Below are 18,699 nucleotides of genomic sequence, written 5' to 3' on the forward strand. Positions count from 1 at the left end.
TACTGCCAGTTGAGGGTAATCCATAACTCTTTAATTACTTAACAGTAAAACAAAACTTATACAGTAAACGACTGTATACAGCGCAGGAGAGTCAGACTCCTGTTATTGAGGTGTTCGGACTTCCGACAGTGCTAAGAAGCCGAGTAGTGGCAGTTTGGAGAACTGGCAGCACGGTGGCATAGTGGTTAGCACTGTTGCCTCACAGCGCCAGGGACCCGGGTTCAAATCCGGCCTCGGGTGACTGTCTGTGTGGAGTTTGCACATTCTCCCCGTGTTTGCGTGGGTTTCCTCCGGGTGCTCCGGTTTCCTCCCACAGTCCAAAGATGTGCAGGTTAGGTTGATTGGCCATGATAAAAATTGGCCCTTAGTGTTAGGGGGGATTACATATGTGGGGTTACGGGGATAGGGCTTGGGTGGGATGGCTGTCGGAGTAGGGACCGGGTGCTAGGGTTTGGATGATCAGCCATGATCTCGTTGAATGGCGGAGCAGGCTCGAATGGCCTACTCCTGCTCCTAGTTTCGATGTTTCTATGTTTACCCCCACTGACTAACTTGGCCAACGCGGGAGACTCGGACTCAGCAACATTTCCGGTTATTGAGTTGTTGTTTTCGGAGTATGAATTTTGCTGTTTAAACAAGAGTTTCCTGTACATTTCCTCTTGGGAATTAGAATAGTAGGTGGTCTTCTTTAAGGTGTAGAACTACTGTATTACATTTCAATTTTCTCAGACAGGCCTCAAAATGAGCCCTTTTTTCTGCAGCATGTTTCTCTCCAGCAAACACAGCTTTCAGTCATTACAAACAGAATAGCAAAACGTCCACACACACACAACAAAAATATAAAAAGCTGGCTTTCGTCACCAAATGTCTCTGCATTGTAAAAGCTGGCTGCTGTTTCTGGTTGGAGTAATCTCTTGCCTTTTTGTCCTTTGCTGCTGTTCCAAGGGAATGAGAATTACCTTTGTTTACTCCTGCTCATCACAAGGGACTGTCTCCTAGCAACACGCTCACACTGTGCTTCTAATGTCGTACAATTGTGGTGCACAGTGCATAGGGTGTTGGTAGAAACTTCAAAAGAGTCAGAGTAGACGATAAATGAACAAATAAACACATTTCCAGCTCTTAAATATTTCCCAGTAAAAATGAATTCCGATAAAATCAGTAAGGGAATATACAAATAAGTAATGGAACCTGAATTTGAAGTGGGTGCACTCTGCAGAGTAATTGCAATATGCATTTTACCCAGGAATTACATTTAACATGAAAAAAAAACTCAGATAAGAAACCTATCTCGCAGCAAGGGACTCAAATCATACACACACACACACACACATTTGATAATATATATACCAAATATAACGTGTCATTATTACCCATGCTAGAAGGAAGCATTCAATGGAAAATAAAACTTTTCAGTTTCTTATATTTTCCCACTCCAGTTACATCAATGTCAGAGGACAGAATTAGATACACGAGATCAGAAATTGCAAGGGATACCATTTGGGAGTGGGTCTGGGGTAGGGCTGAACTTTCGCCTACCCCATGGATGAGGCCCTGACCCAGTCCCATATCCCAGGGTCATGTGTGGATGGGTGCACATGTTATTTTTAGGTGGGAAGAGAGGGATTATATATGTTCATGGTGTCCTCTCTCAGTGTAAATGGGTGTCCCCACTGGGTTCCCCCAGTGCCTGTCCAACCTATTGAAAGTATTTTAAGTGGGCAAATTTCTCAAACTCTGTAATCGATCACTTTTAGGAAACTAACCTTTTAAATTTGAAATCTCCCGAAGCCCTTAGCAACATTGGATGTCAGGAGTTTTCTTTTATATTTGTTCCTGGGAAGTGGGCAAGGCCCGTATTTATTGTCCATCCCTAATTGCCCTTGAGAAGGGGTGGTGAGCCACCATTTCAGAGGGCAGTTAACAGTCAACCGTCAAGCTGTGGTTCTGGAGTCACATATAGGCCAGACCGGATAAGGGTGGCAGATTTTCTTCTCTAAGGGATATTAGTGAACCAGATTGGTAGTTTCATGGTCACCATTACTGATTTAATTCCAGATTTATTTAATTAACTGAATTTAAATTCCCCAGCTGCCATGATGAGATTTGTACTCATGTCTCCAGATCATTTGTCCAGGATTACTAGTTCAGTAACATAACCACTATGCTACCGTTTCCCTCAGTGCACAGAGGTCCCTTGTGCCCATTGTTGCTAGAGTGAGAGTGACAGGAAATAGATTGTATGACAGAATTCCTTCATTTCCACGGTGTCATCATATGCCCAACCAAATGTCGGTAGGTGTATTACATGTCCCGCCTCAGTTAAATCAGAATTTCTAACAGGAGGAAAATGGGATGTGGACCCAGCATAGCCAAGTCACGTCCCAAATTCCACCCTCACTTAGATATTTCCACCCCTCAGCTCCTGGAATGTTGGGATTATACTCTTCTTAGGGGAATTGATAACTTTTATCTGCCCTTTTCCTCCAAAATACAATTCTCAGACCCACAGACAGGTACAACCAGTTGGCTGCAAACTTTTCTCAGCATCCCTAAATATTTTTTTTTTAAATGAAAGGGTTCTTTACTGTCAACAAATAAATCAAATGACCCTGTGAAGAAATATTGACCAATATGTAGTAAATCTGGAATTTGCTCCACAAGCAAATCCACCTTTGGATGAACTCCAGCAGTAGGAAGTTTTAAAGTAAATACTAGTTTACTTTTTGGCATGCTTATAATGGAAAGCAGGCTGTGTTTGATCATATAATAAAATATTAGCTCATTTATATTATTTCAATACTTCAGCCAATAAAATGGACAATTGTTCTAACATTGCATGTTCCTAGTACTGTAAATTCAGATGCATAAGTCTTTATTTCATTCTTACTTTTAAGCCTTCTAAGTGTAAGTGAGTGACCTTACCAGTGCAATGTTACCCCAGTATGGTTTATTTAATTTGTTTAGGAGTAGGGATACAACTTAAACTTGGGCAAGACTTTATACATCAGATTTTAGTCTGTCTAAAAACTAAGGCAGGAGCTATGTTATTAGCGGAATGGATATTAATTCAAGCAATGATCAAAGATTAGACTTTTTAATAAGGATTTTTCAAAATAAATTGGCTTTCAGTCTGATGTTCATTCGCTTGCTGATGTAAAATAGAAAGGGCAACAAATCGCAATAATTCTCTTGACGGTGCAATATAATACTATACACCTTAATTGTTTGGGGGCTAAATTCGGTTGATTTGCGCTTCCCGTTGGCGTTAACAGGGCGCAAATCAACTAGCGCCTGGGCGTGGCACTGCTAACGTCTCCCGCGAAATTCAGCGGGAGGTTAGCGGCAGCGTTAACCGTTAGCGCCGCCAGTGATGATGTCATCGCCGTGCGCAGCGCCCCGGCTGTAATATTGGGTGGCGCCCTCGACTTACCGCCGGACGCCATGTCCAACGGGGTTAGGGGAGCCTACCTGCGGCCAGGGCGGCACCAGTTAAAGGGGAGGTGGCGGGTGGCCATTTTTGTTGCTGGCCGCCTGCCAGCACCTGCCCCCGTTGCTGTCCCTGACCCCCGTGAAGCCCCCCCCGCAGGGTGCCAGCTGCTTTCCATGAGTCCGGCACTCATCTTGAGTGCTGGACTCGTTTGCCAGCACTCCCAATCCCTGGTGGCCCAGCGCCAGGCCCCTCCCCTTTAAGAAGGGGAGGAAGGCCTGCAGTACCGCGGTGCGACGTGCCGCAGCGCCACGGTTTTGGCTCGCAGCACCCCAAGAGGGACGTGGGGCACTTCCAATAGCGCCCCTCCTCCCTCTTGGGGCGCTACCTGGGAAAATCGGCCGTGGGGGCGCTAACTTTTTTGGGGCCTGGCGAAGGTAGTGCCGGGCGCTACCGAATTTTTACCCCTTTGTCTCTTAGTCAGCAACAACAGTATAAGCGTGTTTAGTACCAAAAACTGGCCTTAAGCCCAAAGTTGCCAAGAATAGGTTGAGGGATGAAAAAAAGGTGGGAACAGGTTAGTAGAGGCAGGAATATGTCGGGGAGCAATTCTCAGCCTCTTCCCTATACTCCCACAACTTGGGACCCCTATCTCAGTGGTTCACGGTCCTATGGCCCCTCTGGTACATGCACAGCCCAAGAATCCTGCTTCTACAGTTCTGACACCCCTCAGGTCTCTCCCAGTGCTCCAGAACTCATCTCCGCCTCCTCTCAGCCCTTCTCTTCACTACTGCTAAATCTCAGACCAGCCTCCAATCTGCAACACGTTGCTTACCATTTTACTGGGCTTTAAGAAAAAGAAGTGAAAATTAAACACTTTGACAAGGGGAACTGAGCAGCACAGTTAGACAGACTCTGGCCTTTTGCCTCTGGGCTCAAATTCAGCCAGCAAGCATTTATATTATCGGAATCCTATTAATGACATGATAACTATATATTTTGAACTTAACCTAGCAAAATCCATACCATAATCTTGTACGCTGATTGCCACTATGTTATTTTATTACCAAGCATAATCAAGTAAATGCCAAGATATTGAAGTACTTACAAGTTAACTATTGTTCGTAACGATAATGATGTCTGTTGATGTCTGTGTACTGTAATTGCTGATACAGAATCTCATTCATAATCATAGTCAAATAAGCAGTGTTAGTAATGCATCTCTGGGGGGATTTTAACATTGGGGAGTGGGTAGGATTGGGTGTGGGTGGGGATTAAATGGAAGCGTGTTGGGAAGGCTCCAACCCAGCGAATTCGGGCTTTTACTCAGGCGGGACAAGGGGCAGGCAGCCAACCCGCACCCAGGAGGCAGAATGGCATTTTAAATATATTAATGAGGCCGGAAGGTTTAACTGTGGCTGGCCAGGTTTCCCTGCAGCGAGGCGAGGACAGCATCGGGGAGCACTCCTTGTGGGATAGGAGGAGCAGTAGTGCTTCCCTCCCAGCACCCCCACCATCAGACCTCCCCCCCCATACAAACACCCCAACTCGCCCCACCCCCCCGGATTCGGACCCCCCTGTACGAAAGGCTGATATTTAGTAGACGAGAATCATATAGCCATTGACCAAATAATATTATCCATAATTACTCCTGGGTAACTAAAAAGCTAAGACTTGTTCAGAATGCAGCTGCGGGGACAGCCAAACGCAGTTTTGACTAAGCTTTGATAACAAGCAGCTACAGGCTGCAAGTGAAGGTCAAATCATTAAATAACATTATAATGCTAAATAGAACGTAGAATTCGCTTAATAAAACTAATTGCAACAATATTTAAAGGATAATTAGTATAAGGACATAAAATGAAAGAGTTATGGTAAATCCCAAAGGCGTGAAAAGCTATAAACAAGATAACACGACAGCGGGGCAGAGTTAGTGGAAATATACTGGAAAAGAAGTGGCCAGGTTACTAGCCTTAACCTGAGTGACAATGGTATTTTGACCATTAGAACCAATTAAAGAAGGGGATTTTGTTAAAGACCATATATGGACATTGGCCAAACAAACTTTTGATAAGGGTTAAAACCTCGATGCTCAAAGAACAACTTTACACAGATGTACTGCAAGAACAAAGGAACAGACTTAAGACGATGTCATCTGTGTCCGAGAGGTTCCAGAGAAGTGTTGCGAGCTACTCGTTAAAACTATCGCCTAATATTAAGTATATTACGCTGATCTTGTCCAAGAGCTCAGAGATCATTAAGATCTTACACCCCCTTGGGTTTTGACCACCCCCCCCCCCCCCCGCCAAGGGGTCGGGGATCGGACCCACTTGGTCCTGCAGCCTCTTCTCCAGCATTCCTCGCCCAACTGCAAACCAAGCCTGTCAATCAGGCTGACTTCCTGGCAGGGAACCAGTCATTGATAAAAGACGCACGCTGTGGAGTTTTCCCACGTGCTACCTGGCCACCCGCACGCCCCCTACCCCCCTCCCCGCGGCTCCCAGCGCATCAAAATGTTAAAATTCCCCTCTCTGTGTCCGAATAGGTCTCTGATGCCTCGAGCAAGCAAGAGTTAAGTTGCACTTCACGCGGTGTTGTACTGTGATTCTGTTGTTGACAGACCTGGCTCAGCCAATAATACATTTCTTTTAGAATGGGTTATGTAGGATGAATTGAAGCAAACTAATTTAGGCATCATAAATGAAATCCTACACATAATGTTCTCAGGTGACTGAGGGACTGCCTAAAAAGACAGTAAGAGAAGTGAACACAGATACAGCGGAGGGAAAAGACTTCGGCAAGAGCCACTTGGAGAGCTCCTTATATTTTGTAAAGTCTTCGATATGGTTATCCCAGCTGCATTTCTATTTTTATGCTTACTCCCAAACCTCTAGAAAGAGGTTATTTAAGTTTGGAGGGATGTTCCAAATAAATGTTCTGAATTTAAAAGTTGGTTTATTTTTTTTAGTAACACTAAGTATTGTTACTGAAGTATTGTGAAGAGAAAAAGATTGGTGAAGTCAAACGTAGGTCCCTTGCAGTCAGAATCAGGGGAATTTATAATGGGGAACAAAGAAATGGCAGACCAATTAAATACATATTTTGGTTCTGTCTTCACAAAGGAGGACACAAATAACTTTCCAGAGATGTCGGGGAACATAGGGTCTGATGAAAGGGAGGAACTGAAAGAAATCAGTATTTGTAGGGAAATGGTGTTAGGGAAATTGATGGGATTGAAGGCCAATAAATCCCCAGGGCCTAATAATCTACATCCTAGGGTACTTAAGGAAGTGGCCCTAGAAATAGTAGATGCATTGCTGATCATCTTCCAACATTCGATGGAATCTGGGACAGTACCCATGGATTGGAGGGTAGCTAATGTTACCCCATTATTCAAAAAAGGTGGTAGAGAGAAAATGGGGAATTACCGGTAAGCCTGACATCGGTAGTGGGGAAAATGCTAGAGTCCATTATTTTTAAAAGATGTAATAGCAGAGCACTTGGAAAACAGTGACAGGATCGGACAAAGTCAACATGGATTTACAAAAGATAAATCGTGCTTGACTAATCTACTGGAATTTTTTGAGGATGTAACTAGTAAAATAGATAAGGGAGAACCAGTGGATGTGGTGTATTTGGACTTTCAGAAGGCTTTCGATAAGGTCCCACATAAGAGATTAGTGTGTAAAGTTAAGGCACATGGGATTGGGGACAAGGTATTGACTTGGATAGAGAACTGGTTGGCAGATAGAAAGCAAAGAGTTGGAATAAACGGGTCTTTTTCCGAGTGGCAGGCAGTGACTAGTGGGGTACCGTAGGGATCGGTCCTTGGACCCCAGCTATTCACAATATATATTAATGATCTAGACAAGGGAACTAGATGTAATATCTCCAAATTTGCAGACGACACAAAACTGGGTGGGCGTGTGTGCTGTGAGGAGGATGCCGAGAAACTACAGGATGATTGGGACAGGTTGGGTGATTGGGCAGAAGCATGGCAGATGCAATATAACGTGGATAAATGTGAGGTTATCCACTTTGGTGCCAAAAACAGGAAGGCAGATTATTATCTGAATGGCAATAGATTGGGAGAAGGGGAAGTGCAACGAGACCTGGGTGTCCTTGTGCACCAGTTGCTGAAGGTAAGCATGCAGGTGCAGCAGGCGGTTAAGGCGGCAAATGGTATGTTGGCCTTCATAGCGAGAGGGTTTGAGTACAGGAACAAGGATGTCTTGCTGCAGTTGTACAGGGCCTTGGTGAGACCACATCTTGGGTATTGTGTGCAGTTTTGGTCGCCTTATCTGAGGAATGATATTCTTGCCATGGAAGGAGTTCAGCGAAGATTCACCAGGCTGATACCTGGGATAGCAGGAATGACATACGAGGAGAGATTGGGTCGATTGGGCTTGTACTCGCTGGAGTTTAGAAGAATGAGAGGGGATCTCATTGAAACTTATAAAATTCTAGCAGGGCTGGACAGACTAGATGCAGGGAGGATGTTCCCGATGGTCAGGGAATCCAGAACCAGGGGTCACAGTCTAAGGATAAGGGGTAGGCCTTTTAGGACAGAAATGAGGAGGAATTTCTTCACCCAGAGAGTGGTGAACCTGTGGAATTCTCTACCACAGAAGGCAGTAGAGGCCAATTCATTAAATATATTCAAGAAGGAGTTAGATATATTTCTTAAGGCTAAAGGGATCAAGGGATATGGGGAGAAGGTAGGGACGGGGTACTGAACTTGGATGATGAGCCATGATCGCATTGAATGGCGGAGCAGGCTCGAGGGGCCGAATGTCCTACTCCTGCTCCTATCTTCTATGTTTCTATGTTACAGAGATGTTTGGCAAAGATGAAAATATGTTTAACCTTTCTTAAGTTTCACATATTTCTTGCCATTTGCTATGAAAAGTTGTACCCTAAATAAATAGACAGTGACAGTAAAGAGTTGCTCTCCCATATTACATGCAGAGATTTATTTAAGTGTGACATGTGGCAGAAACAAATTAATTTATCTATTAGTTATTTTTCAGAGATCAATCAAAAACACTTCATTATTCCTGGGGAAATCTTTTTCACTTTTCTAAATTCTCTCAGTGGAAATGTTAGCCCCACTTCCACAGTCCCTGCAACAGCCTAACCTTTCACTCACTATGAACAATGCTATGGGAAATCTACTAGTATATACACTACACGTCAAATATATCTTGCATGCTGTCTTCACCAACCCATTTCAGTCCATTGGAAATCAGATTCTGTAGTAGAAGCTTTAAAGTAAATTAACTCCGAGGGTATAATTCTATTCATATGGCCACTTTACTGGCTCAAATGCACAAAACCTTTACAAAAGATTAATTGATTTTCACTGCATGGTGTTCAATTCTTACCTTTATATAATTGAATCATTTGACTGTGCCACAAGGCTGAGATTGTTTAATGAATCCCTTTTCCGTACACAGGCTTCTGGATACAGGGATACTAAACAGACTGCATGCCTGAGCCTGCCCTGGGAAATTTGCCAAATGCTCTTAACCTGCAGCTTCATTTGATAATACCCACAAATATCGAGAGCTTGAAAATGTTGGTAGCAAAACTAGCCAGATGAGCCAGTTAAAAATTTGACATCATGTTAGGATTAAGTGATTGATGTAATTAGATTTAAATGCTTGTCTATTCTAACCCTGATTTATATTCAGACATGAAGATTCACAACGTTCTGAAACCAGTTCACAGACTAATACCTACGAACATTTATCTGTGTCAGTTACTTTAACTGATCTGCAAACACCCAATCCTAGACGGCAGTTCTCCAATGATAAATTAACTTCGTGGTGCAGAACTGAACAAGGTGCAGTAGGACTGTGCTGTCTTACACAATCTCAGTCAGGGTTGGGATCACTGTCTGCGCAAGAAGTGGCTTCAGTTGGATTCAGTCTCCCTGAGCTAAGAATGGGGGAAAATGTCTGATCATTCCGAATTATGATCTCATGAACTGCCTATCAGCTAAGGGATAATAAAAGAAAAGTAATATAAGTATAAGAGAGGTAATAGAAGAAAATCAGAGAGAATGTTGCAAGAGAAAAAAAATTCAATCTGTAGAAACTCTCCGTACCACAATTGTAATCTTACAAGCCGAGTTTCACCCTTTGAAAATGATGGCAGCACTTTGGATCATATCAAAATATATTTCTAGGAGCAATGCTGTCAGTACATGCTACACACGATTAATAGAAATAGATAAGACATTTTGAAGACTACACATATGTAGGTTAGACTTTAAAAGCTTCGTATTTGTGTGCATTTTTCTGACTGAGTTGTCTCGCTAACCAGTAAATAGAGATAAAAAGAAAATCCATAAATTCAGAACAACTGAAATACAGACAGACAAGTGTTATCTTTCTCTTTCAAATAGAGTGATGTCCATTTCCCACATTTCATCATTCGATTACACACACAATCTGGAAGTCCTAAAATGAAAGTAAAAAGATGGTTCTGGAAACATGTAGGAATTGAGGGAGCTTCATTTTCTGTGAAGATAATGTGCAACTAGCTGATCTCATGCAGCTTTGCACACAGAGAGTTAAGACCAAGTATGGTTTTCAGGGTTACAAGATGGGAGACAATTAGACCAGGGCGCACAGATATAGTTCAGTTCCCATTTTAAATTCATAACCTGTCTGTATTTTTATATCCATTAGAAATTCCTATAATGGCAACTGCCTACGTAAACATGTAATTACACCCTCCCACCAGTGGTGGCACTGCAGCACCAGCACACGGGGGAGGGGGCAATTACAGCATGGCGAGTTTACACAAGTAGTTATAAATGTGGACACAGCAATTTATAACGGAAAAAGCTGAACAGAACTGCGTGCAGACATAAGATTTTAATGGCCCAGAAATTCGGGTCGGGGGCTTCCCGCGGGTGTAAGCCCCCGACCTGCACTTACCTAGCGCGCCGGCCGTTGTGCTGTAGGGCCCCGTGGAATTCCGATCCGGGGCCTGGTCCAGCTGCCGGCGCGCAGTGCTTGCGTATCCCAGGGGCGGTTAGTTCGATGCGTCCTCTGGGATCACGTGGGCCATGGGGAGCCAATCGGAGCAGGGAATGCTCCATTCATAAGATTGACAGGAAGTGCTGTCAAACTTATAAATACTACCGTCCCAAAACAGCACTAAATCTTCAAATAATTTTTTTTTAAAACATCACATTTTTTAAATAAACTATAAATTACATGAAATAACTATTTTAAACAATAATTTAAATTTTTGAAAAAAATAATTTTATTTTCTAACGGGACTAAAAATACACTTACCTTGCTTTAAAGTATTTAAAAATAATAAACCTGTGGAAAAAATGTTTTAATTTTAATTAATTCACCACTTACTTGTAAAAAGCAGGCCTTACTTCTGGAGACTTACCCTCCCGGGAAAACCTGTAAAAAAATACCGAAGTTCGATGCGCACGCGCTGCCTCTCCTGCACATGCGTTCGACCTCTGAACCTCTTCGTCAGGGGAACGGAAGTGTCGATTTCCCGCGCATGTGCAGTGCATGCAGGAAACCGGCACTTCCACTAGTCTTACGGGTGAGTACCCTGTGCGTACTCACCCGTGGAGACCCGAATTTCTGGGCCATTATATTATAGGCATGGAATTATTATATTAAAATATATATTGGACTATTATTACTTAGATACTTAGCTGCTGATTTATTCAAGCAGTAAATAATTCTCCTCCTGCATCAGGGCTATGAACTCCAATCAACAATGAGCCAGGGGTAAGATACTGACATATTGTTGAGTTCAAACCAAATAACTCTCCGGTTTGTCAGAAGCTGAGCACAAAAAAGTGGATACAGAGCAGTGGTAGAAAACATGTTAAAAGAGACTCACTTTTTAGAATATAGCAGTGTCTCACACTTAAACTTGCTTACTTTCATCTAGAACAGTGACTTGAAGTTTGGCTTGAGGAAAGCAATAAAGTACAGCTTTGGTATGCACGAGGAGTCGATCAGTGGGGCAGGAGGAGACGGTCAGTGGGGCAGGAGGGGTCGGTCAGTGGGGCAGGGAGGGGCCGGTCAGTGGGGCAGGGAGGGGTCGGTCAGTGGGGCAGGAGGGGTCGGTCAGTGGGGCAGGGAGGGGCCGGTCAGTGGGGCAGGGAGGGGCCGGTCAGTGGGGCAGGGAGGGGCCGGTCAGTGGGGCAGGAGGGGTCGGTCAGTGGGGCAGGGAGGGGTCGGTCAGTGGGGCAGGAGGGGTCGGTCAGTGGGGCAGGGAGGGGCCGGTCAGTGGGGCAGGGAGGGGCCGGTCAGTGGGGCAGGGAGGGGCCGGTCAGTGGGGCAGGGAGGGGCCGGTCAGTGGGGCAGGAGGGGTCGGTCAGTGGGGCAGGAGGGGCCGGTCAGTGGGGCAGGTGGGGCCCGGTCAGTGGGGCAGGGAGGGGTCGGTCAGTGGGGCAGGGAGGGGTCGGTCAGTGGGGCAGGGAGGGGTCGGTCAGTGGGGCAGGGAGGGGTCGGTCAGTGGGGCAGGGAGGGGTCGGTCAGTGGGGCAGGGAGGGGTCGGTCAGTGGGGCAGGGAGGGGCCGGTCAGTGGGGCAGGGAGGGGTCGGTCAGTGGGGCAGGGAGGGGTCGGTCAGTGGGGCAGGGAGGGGTCGGTCAGTGGGGCAGGGAGGGGTCGGTCAGTGGGGCAGGGAGGGGTCGGTCAGTGGGGCAGGGAGGGGTCGGTCAGTGGGGCAGGAGGGGTCGGTCAGTGGGGCAGGAGGAGTCGGTCAGTGGGGCAGGAGTCGGTCAGTGGGGCAGGAGGAGTCGGTCAGTGGGGCAGGAGGAGTCGGTCAGTGGGGCAGGAGGAGTCGGTCAGTGGGGCAGGAGGAGTCGGTCAGTGGGGCAGGAGGAGTCGGTCAGTGGGGCAGGAGGGGCCGGTCAGTGGGGCAGGAGGGGTCGGTCAGTGGGGCAGGGAGAGGTTGGTCAGTGGGGCAGGAGGGGTCAGTCAGTGGGGCAGGGAGTGGTCGGTCAATGTTATCAAAATGCCATATAATAGTTATTAGTGCATTTTATTCTTATCCTGATGCATACTAAGTGGTATTTTCTGCTTTGGCAAATATGGCCATATCTGCAGTGAACTGCACTATGTGCCCACCTGTTTAACTATGAGCTAACTCTGCTACAGCACTTGGACAGCTGAATACAAAGTTCATTTTTAATATAAAATTGAATAGCTCAGGCTTTGGCAGTGCAATCGATTGCCCCAGTCAATGACTCTCTCCCTTAAGGGAATTTCAATTTTCAATCCCCTTCTGCCTGTCACAGCAATGCTGCATGCAAGGAATTCATGTGTTCTGAGTGTGCAGTATTGCTGAGATGTTAATACTGGAAAAGATATCATATTAAGTTTTCCTATTATTAACATGTCATTTGAATATGGCTTGCCACATTTGGGCATCCTTATTTAAAGCCCACCATTAATTCTGGTGGAAAATTCTGTAAGTGGCATTCTCTTGCATATAAAATGAGAGGGAGCAGCATTGAGACAACATCCCACAGCTGTGTTGTGTATGTCCCTTTAAGGGAATAACTGGTCTCAGACTGCAGTGCCGGCAGTGACCACCCCTGTATAAAAGGCCCTGGCGGGCTCCTGTAGTTTCAGTTTCCAGGTTGTCTCCATTCAGTAAAGACTTGTTAAACCAACTCCTGTATTCCGTGTCTCCATTAACACACGGATTTAATAAGCTGGATATGCCACAGAGGCGCCCAAAGGCACCTGGAGTATTGTGCCTACCAAAGGTCACATATGATAGGGAAGTGGGCTGGCAGTGGCCCTTGGGCTGTATTATATGGCTGACACCAGTGCAGCACTGAGGAGGGTGCTGCACTGCCAGAGGTGCTGTCTTCAAGATGAAGCTAAGCCCTGTTCGTCTGTTCAGTTGGATGCAAAAGATCCCTTGGTAGTATTTGAAGAGAAGGCAGTTCTCCCAATTGTCCTGGCCAACATGCATCCCTCAACCAAAAACAGATTATCTGGTCATTCATTGAACTGCTGTTTGTAGGGCCTTGATGAGTGCAAGTTGGCTGCTGTGTTGCTTACATAACAACAGCGACTGCACTTCACAAATATTTAACTGGTTGTAAAGTGCTTTGGGGCATTCTGAAGATGTAATAAGGCGCTGTATAAATGCAAGTTTTTTCTTTTGCTTACCATTACTATAGATGGCTAGTACACAGAAGGTCATCAGGATACTTATCAGGATGCACTGCAGCATTTAATATAATCATCAGTCAAATTTCTCCCTCCAGCAAGGTTAAACTAATGTCCACGAAAGGAACACACACCACTTCCACAAATCATTAAACAAATTGAATAAATCAAATCTGTTACATTTCCAATCTTCTCTTTGTGACTTTCTTCCCAAACCACGATGCCTTGCTGTGCCTCTCTTTTAAAGCGCCTCTCTATTTTCCCCATTTATACATGTTTTCTGCTCTTCTTTCCATCCATATAAAGTATTTGAAGTATTATAAATGAGGGGCACTAAATGGTATATGAGCGTGGCTTGGTCCAATCTTCTGATATTCACTCTTTCTGGGAAGTTCTGACCTTCACTTGGTGTTTCCCTACTTCCTCACAGGGATTTAGTAAAGATTGGAAACTCATGGGTGTGAAAAATCATAAATACAAACCTTTCTCCCAACACCTGATTGCACCAGTTCTGGATTCAACCCAGAGAAACAAGATCTTCTTTATTATTAAAAAAATCTACTCTTATAAATAAGATGTTTTCAAGTAATTTCAATCTGATGCCGAAGTATTATTTGTTCCATTTTATTTAGTTTCAACTGTCGTCGCACCTGGGCACATTGGTCCAAAAAATAAGCAAGGAATACTTAAAATTTTTCAATACACCATGGTTTTATGTGTAATCACATTTTCTTGTATTTGTATTACACATAGCAGTGGTTTCTGAAAATTGCTATTGGACACAACTTCCCAAAAATCGAGATCCTACATCAATGCCCAGAGTTCCAACATCACATGATGCATGAATGGCTTTACACACTCATTGTAGAAGGGAAGATCCTCTACTTTTCAATAGTCACTACCATCATGTATATTATAAATAATGTTCAATACTTCTCAATTAATTTAAGTATACCTCTGAGTGGCCTGCCCAAAGTGCCACTGGCCTAAGCATGGGGGCAAGTTATCTGCCTCTCCATTCACTTGCTTACACATGGTTGATGTGTAGAAACCAGAACAGGAGAGAACCTGGAGGGAGACTAACTCTTGTGGTAAAGAAAAAAATAACAATACCAGACATTGAAGCTTCAAAGTAAAAGATGATTGAATAGTAGGGTCCTCAACTACAAACAACACTCCTTTAAAGTATTTCACTTCTGTATTCGAATATACTATAACAAAATTGTAATGGCGTCAGATATCACTGTTTATAATGCCATCTGCATCCACTTTTCGAATTACTGTGTTGCAATTCACTGAGAGGTATTCAGTATGCGCTACAGTGCAGTAATTTGTAAGACTGAGCTACTGATGCGGCACTAGATGTAGGTGCAGGGCACAGAATCAGTGTGGTAGTCCTGTCGCCAATACGTGCTTGTGTCCACTGAGGCTCTACAAGAGCAACACAGCCTTGCATTTTCTGTTTATATATCATTATTATAGCAGTTATATAACTGGGTTTGGTTATAAATAGAATACTATTTGGCGGTTTTATGTCACAGGCTTCAAGCTGTGAAGAAAATATATTATTCTAAATGAATAATGTTGCTTGATAGAATCATTGCAATTCCCTTTTGTGGGTTCAGCTGCCACTGTTAATGGGTTTGCTCTGTGGCTGTTAATTAGCTCTGACAGTGGAGTTGGCACAGCACAATCAAAACTTCAACATTAGATCAAATTTACATTAGAGCTGTAAAACTAAAGGTCAAATGCTTTCACCTTTTGTGTGAGAGAATGATCCTATTTTCAAAACTGGAGAGAATTCAGTCTTCTTGATGGCCAGAGCTGCAACAATATTGTCAATACATTTGAACTAGAGTAAACTGATACTATGGGAATATATCACTTGCAGGCATGGCTGTCAAATTCAAGATCTTTATTAACAAATGAATCTAATGTGTGGTCCCTGTCAGGCTAGGTGATGATACATATTAAAGGAAATGTAAGGAATGATATCTACAAAAGTAGGTTGCTGATGGACAAGGAGAAGGCTTCTGGATTTAGGAATAGATGCATTTAATGGAGACTTGAAAGGAATGCCAGAGGGATTGATGTATGGAGGGAAGGGGAACTCTGTGAAAACACTGAGTGAGAGAACTCAGTTAAGATACTGAACAAGTCACAATAGATTCTGAGGCTTAGACAAAAGACCGAGGGGCTCAGTATATTGGCCCTGATTTTGCGGTAATAATAAGTGAGGCTATCAGCGCTCACTGTTGCTACGGGGTAAATCGGGCAGCAACCTCTGGCATCCGCACATGCGCAGTTAAACGCGGAAATTGGAAGTTGTTGTCAAGAGATACTCTGCTCCTTCACAGGGTGCACTACTGCAGTCCTCGTCGATAACCTCAACATTGAAATGCCTGCAACGTGTGATCTTACTGTACTTGCCCACTAGTACCCCACTAAAGACAGCTAAAAAAGTTAGGGCTGATGCATTCAGGAGTAAGTGAGCTTCTAATGGTGTGGTAAGTGACAATTACTGTTAAAAAAAAAAACAGGGCCGCAGAGGTTGTTCAACAAGTGGAGTCTCATTCTCTCAGAAGAAAATTCATGTTGGAGATTTTAAAAATATTTATTTCCCAATCTTTATTTCACTTTCTGTACATCATTTAAATCTAATTTATTTTTCCTGCTTTATACTTCCTGGTTTGAACTCAGCGTGTCTCAGTGAGAATTCTTCAATCTGATTGGTTGAAGACCCTTGCTGTTTTTTGATCTGCTCACAGATGCCACAAATGCCCTGTAGAGGGTGCCGCGCTGGAATAGACACCGGATTAAAGGACATCTGCGCTCTAAAGCTGGTCAAAACTTTGTTAGCAGCTGTCAGTGAGGTGAACAGCGAGCACCGTTCCTTTACGCTGTCCGCAAAATCTGGACCAATATGTTTTAGAATTCTTTGGACACCACAGCAATGCTCACGCAGTTGCCTGAAATGTCTGTAAATGCTTTTCAGCAATGCATGTTCTTTTAAATATTATAAATTTTATTTCTGAATCAGGTATATGTAAAGTCTGTTATGCAAACCAGTAGCTTATTTTAAAGTTGGCTTTTCACTAAACCCACTACAAACTACTCCAGTTTGTAAATTGCATCCCTACATTTAGAAGGCATAAGCCAGACACAAAAGGTAAAACTTGTACACAAAAATGTATGATACATAAGCGAGCCTGGGTGTTTTAAATCAATTTGGATGCATACCTCTACTTTACATTGAAATGCTTCCTTTAGGGCTATAGAGAGGGGAATGAGGAAGAGGATGAAATGTCAACAGAGGAAGAGGTAAAGGTGCAACTAAATTTAACAAATGATTGATAAAACATTAATAATAGTTTTAACTGGCACTCCATGGCGCTTTCGAACATTTCTGTTCTTGGAATTATCTATAATGGAACTGTTGGCTTTCAAATTTAGAGATTTATTACAAAGCCTCTCTGTACACTAAACCTCTAAAGCAACATGGAGTGCCACTTAAGTCTACTGTAAACACATAAATGCTTTATTACTGCTCATTAGATTTACAATTTTATATCGATAGGATATTGAAATGATTAATAGCTGCAGCGAGTTCACTATACATTTTGGATCCCAGGGAGATGAAATTGGTAGGTGTAACAAGTTTAATTACCAACCACATGTAATGCAAGTGAATCTGATCAATAATGACACTGGGATTTAGGAGAATAAAGTTGAAAACCAAAGTTTCATTCTTTATGTGTAAGCCAATTCCTAGTAGTCAGTTGGTAGCAATCTCGCCTCTGAGTCAGAAGGTTGTGTGTTCAAGTCCCACTCCAGAGGCCTGAGCACATAATCTAGGCTGATACTCCAATGCAGTACTGAGGGAGTGCTGCACTGTCAGAGGTGCCGTCTTATGGAGGAGATGTTAAACCGAGGTCCTGTTTGTCTTCTCAGGTGGATGTAAAAGATCCCATGGCACTATTCAAAGAAGAGCAGGGGAGTTATCCCTGGTGTCCTGGCCAACATTTATCCCTCAATCAACATCACTAAAACAGATCTGGTTATTTATCACATTGCTGTTTGTGGGAGCTTGCTGCGTGCAAATTGGCTGCCACATTTCCTATATTACAACAGTGACAACACTTCAAAAGTACTTCATTGGCTGTATAGTGCTTTGGGACGTCCTGAGATTGTGAAAGAAACTATATAAATGCAAGACTTTATTTTAGTTATTCTGAGCAGGACTAATGTAAACTTTACTAAGTGCTTCCCCGGGCACTAAATATGCCAACTGAGTGAATCAAAGCAGGAAATGAAAGGAATTTGGTCAATATTACAGTCTGGAAAATCACATCAAGAACAGCGGTAAATTGTGAGAGTGGGGAACTCTGATGATACCATGCCAAGATGCTCAGAACCATTTCTCACACTTTAATACTCCTCTTATGTGCACAGAAGGAACTCGCCTTCTTATAGCTCAACATTAGATAATATTGAAACCTAACTGCTTACCTCGACTAAATCAAGTGCAAAATTAACTACAAATACAAGGGACTGCTGTAACTCATTTTGTACAATTTTGTAAGGATATACATGTGGAGGAGAGGTTGTAAAATGTTCTGTAGTGCAAAAATGAAATATATAGGGAAATTCTCTTTCATACTTGTAATTGTAAGGTTGTTTAGGACTCCTTTAATAAATTTGGAGCACAATATTTACACTGGCTTGACTAAAGTAGATGTCCAATTGACAGACTGACAACTGCAGTGAGAATAGAAAGAAACTGCAGAACTGAACACTGAACAGTACAATGACCACTTTGAAAAACTTGTAAACTAATTTAAACCGTGTTAACTTTATTTTATTACAAAGCACCCACCCCTCCAGCCCATCAGGTCAGGGAAGAAAAAGAGATTTTATCTTGTGGTTCCCACTGGATTTCTAACTAGATAGTCCATCAGTGATTGTGTCACAGCGCATTACTGAAGTTACTTCACAAGTACAATGGTTTTTCATACACCTGAAGAAATGTCAGTAATGTATCGTTGATTGTGCAATATTCTGTGGGCGAGTCATTTTTCAGGTTTAATCAT

The 18,699-nt window shown here is 43.4% G+C and overlaps 1 protein-coding gene across 3 annotated transcripts in view; it reads right to left on the reverse strand.

Moving 5' to 3' along the window:
• The window catches only part of LOC147102211 (double C2-like domain-containing protein beta), a 397,434-nt gene that overhangs the window by 172,017 nt on the left and 206,718 nt on the right, over positions 1–18,699 (reverse strand). The gene's annotated exons all lie outside the window — the stretch shown is intronic.

This window comes from Somniosus microcephalus, chromosome 22 (genome assembly GCF_052327205.1).
Source record: "Somniosus microcephalus isolate GS21.2 chromosome 22, FLI_Smic_1.0, whole genome shotgun sequence".
In the NCBI taxonomy this organism is placed as follows: domain Eukaryota; kingdom Metazoa; phylum Chordata; class Chondrichthyes; order Squaliformes; family Somniosidae; genus Somniosus; species Somniosus microcephalus.